Source organism: Octodon degus, unplaced genomic scaffold (assembly GCF_000260255.1).
Source record: "Octodon degus isolate 3935 unplaced genomic scaffold, OctDeg1.0 scaffold00103, whole genome shotgun sequence".
In the NCBI taxonomy this organism is placed as follows: Eukaryota; Metazoa; Chordata; class Mammalia; order Rodentia; family Octodontidae; genus Octodon; species Octodon degus.
Genome location: NW_004524679.1, coordinates 9,679,495 through 9,683,345, shown reverse-complemented (window position 1 = coordinate 9,683,345; position 3,851 = coordinate 9,679,495). Strand labels below are relative to the sequence as shown.

The window sequence follows — 3,851 nt, the reverse complement described above, 5'->3', positions numbered from 1 at the left end:
ATTTTTCTGATATATTATTTTTTTATTTGTAGATAAGAATTTTGTATCCTCATTTCCCAATCTATATATTGTATTCTATAGTTTTACAAAAATTTCTTTTGAACTAAAAAGTAGAGGGACCAACTGCTGTATTAAAATATATATTGACAAAGATTTTCAGGAGCATGTTCAAAATTCATATGCAATATTTGATAAGATAATGCTAACATAACAAACTCTGGAGTTTCCTAGTGAGCAATAGTATATGAAAGTAAAAACATTGGAAATTATTACGCAATATTTTACAATGTTGAATTTTATTCTTATCGTCATATTTTTGTTCAGTAGAAAATGTTCTCAAACTGTCATTAAAAATCTTCCCCAACATTATGCTTTTCAATATCCTAAGGTCAAGTTAAATTTTTAAAAGTCTTTAGAGGACAAATATGACTGGAAAGTGGAATAAAATTTACCCTGTTTTCAAGAGATTAATAGCACCATCAGTAAACAATAGTAGTTCATCTTTATACTAAATTTGTTTGCATTTTTCTTAGTTGACCTTTAGTTTTTAACATTTTAAAGTTCTCCAAGTAGTTTGGAGGTAAAAGTTCAAAATTTCTGCCTTCTAGGCTCATTCTTCTACCATTGAATCCTACTGCATTTCTAGTCATTTTCAAAGCACCTCACATTGATTCTCATGGCCTGCTGGCCTCAAGGTGTCAGAAAGACCTAATGAAATATTTCAGACAAAGGTCCAGGGAGATGTCTCAGTAGAATAGGTGCTTCCCTGGAAAACATAAGGGCCTGAGTTTAATCCTTGTTTCTGAAAAAAAAAGAAGAAAAAGAAGAAATATTTCAGACAAGATTGGTAGCTTATGTCGATCTTGATGAAAGAGCAATTACACTCTCAGGGAGTTTAATGAAAAAGGAGCTATTTCTTTTTTATTTATTTTTATTTGTGTGTGTGTGTGTGTGTGTGTGTGTGTGTGTGTGTGGCCAGCTCAGCCCACCGGGGGGCGCGGCTGGCTGGCATGTGGGGCTAGGGGATTGAACCATGGTCCCTGTGCTTTGCTAAGCTTATTCTAAGTAGGTGCTTTTTAGACCACTGAGCCATCTCACCAGCCACAAAAGGAGCTATTTCTGCTACAGCAGTTCAGGGAAACTGAGTTGTCACATGTTCAAAACAAAAGTGCATTTATATGTGGAGTTATGAAGCCCTACAGACAAATAGGGAAACAACAGCAAAGTGCAATAGTCCACTAAAGGACCTGATGTAGCAAATATAAAGGCCTTACTTGAAAGGACTGGTTATACTCTAGGTGTAACAAGAGGACAAAGGAAGTATGATGATCCTCCACCAGATAGCTTGCACTCAGGTGTGCAGCCTGGAATTGGAGCAGAAGTCTTTGTGGTTAAAATATCAAGGGATCCAATGAGAACGTGTTGGTTCCCCTTTTTGAAAAGGCTGCTCCACGTCTGTCATCCCAGCCCTTAGGAGGCTGTACACAGGCAGATCACTACGAGTCCGACCTAATAGTGAGATCCTGAACACCCTGTAGACCCTACCTTAAAATACAAAAAAAAAAAAAAAACAAAAAACGCTGGCCCCATTTGGGATCTATGCCCTATGATGTATCCACTGTCTGATCAGAACCGAGGGTGTGCATTTATCAACTTCTGTGGAAATAAAGCTGCACAGGAAGCCGTTTAACTGTGTGACAGCTATAAAATTCACTCTGGGAAACATCTGGGTGTGCATATCTCTATGGCAAACAACAGAGTTTTCGTTGGATACATCCTGAAGGAAGCATTCTGGAATAATTCAATAATGTCACAGAGGGTTTGGTGGATGGTATTCTTTATCACCAAACCAATGACAAAAAGAAGAATTGGGGGTTCTACTTCTTTGAATATGAGGATCATAATTCAGCAGCACAAGCCAGACATCAGCTGATGAGTGGAAAAGTAAAAGTATGGGTAAATACATTTACAGTTGAATGGGCTGACCCTGTGGAAGAATCAGATGCAGAAGTCATAAATAAGGTAAATTTTTATTTGTGACACACTTAGCTAATACAATGACAGAAGAAATATTGGAAAAGTCGTTTTCTGAGTTTGGAAAACTGGGAAGAGTAAAGAAATTGAAAGATTATGCATTTGTTCATTTTGAAGACAGTGGAGCTGCTGTTAAAGCTATGGATGAAATGAACGGAAAAGAAATAGAAAGCGAAGAAATTGAAATAGTCTCAGCTAAACCCCCAGACAAGAAAAGGAAAGAGTGCCAAGCAGCTACACAGGCCTCCAGAAGTACCACATATGAAGATTATTACTATCACCCTCCTCCTGAAATGCCACCTCCAATTAGAGGTCAAGGTCATGGTGGAGATAAAGGTGGATATGTCTACCCTCCTGATTACTATTGCTATGAAGATTACTATGATGATTGCTATGTTTATGATCATCATGATTATCGTGGAGGATATGAAGATACCTACTAAGGCTATGATGATGGCTATGCAGTAAGAGGAAGAGGAGGAGGAAGGGGAGGAGGTTGAGGTGCTCCACCACCACCAAGTGGGTAGGGAGCACCAACGCCAAGAGGTAAAGCTGGCTATTCACAGAGGGGAACAACTAAGGTCTGTAGGGGTGGCAGAGGGGGTTCTGCACAACAGCAGAGGGGCTGTGCTTCCCACAGAGCTTGGGAAAATTGTGAGGGCAATGTAGGAGGCAACAGAAAGGCAGATAGGTACAACCAACCTGATTCCAAGTGTCTTCAGACAAACAACCAACAGAACTGGGGCTTATCAAGGTGGTGACTATTCTGGTAACTACAGTTACAATAATGACAATCAGGAATTTTATCAGAATACTTATGGGCAACAGTGGAAATAGACAAGTGAGGGCTTGAAAATTATACTAATAAGACATGACAGGCTCTAGATCTACATTCTTCAGAAACAATAGGCTTAACCTTTTCATCTTTAGCAATTTATTGCCATTTGTATTGGGCTGAAGAATCACTATTGTGTATATATGCAAGTCTTTTTCTTCTTTTCATAAATTCTCTTGGACATTATTGGGCTTACAGAGTTCCCTTATTTTGGGGGTTACAATGCTTTTATCATTTCAAGTTTCATTTTGATTTCAGAACAAGTTGTTAAATCATGGTTTTACAGAACTTTTGGTTTGCACAGTTATTTTGTTTGGATTTGGGACAGATTATGTAGGAGTATGAAGTATGTTATAAATAAAAATATAAGCTAGTGCTTTATCTTAGTAGTTTTAAGAAATTAAAGCAAACAATTCCAAGTTTTATTGTATTGAAAATAATATGTGACTGTATGTTTTGCATTCCTAGAAGTAGGTTAACTGTGCTTTTAAATTGTTATAACTTCACAACCTTCTTGAAATCTTTCCTACAAAATTGTTTGGCTTAAATGTCAAAGCCATGATGATTTGTTCATTGATGTGATTGCATTTCCAATTTCTTGTTCATGTAAGATCACAAAAAAAAAACTCAAAAATCTATTCAAAACAAAAAAGAAACATTCTGTTGTATTCAATTTTAGTTTTATAAGTGAGGTGGGTAACAAGGTTAGTTTGTTTTTTGGTAGCTCTTTACAAAGCTGTTTACAGATTGGCAATACAGGAATATTACTTTGTTCTGTTATACATGCTGACTCACAAAGAAAAGCATGAAAAGACATTTTATAATTAAAATTAGGTGGGATTTGTCAATGTGTACATCACAAAACATATACTCACCAAGCTAAAAATGTTTAGATCTAACCTTCTTTCAATTAGACTTCTATGAGTTGGAATGAGGGAAATTGATTTCCTCTGCCTTAAATCTGACTTGCAATATTGCCTTT

General features: G+C 36.8%; 1 pseudogene; it reads left to right on the top strand.

Annotated features, from left to right (window-relative positions):
- Positions 1 to 711: 711 nt before the first annotated feature.
- Positions 712 to 2,871, top strand: LOC101567256 (annotated as a pseudogene).
- The last annotated feature ends 980 nt before the right edge of the window (positions 2,872 to 3,851 follow it).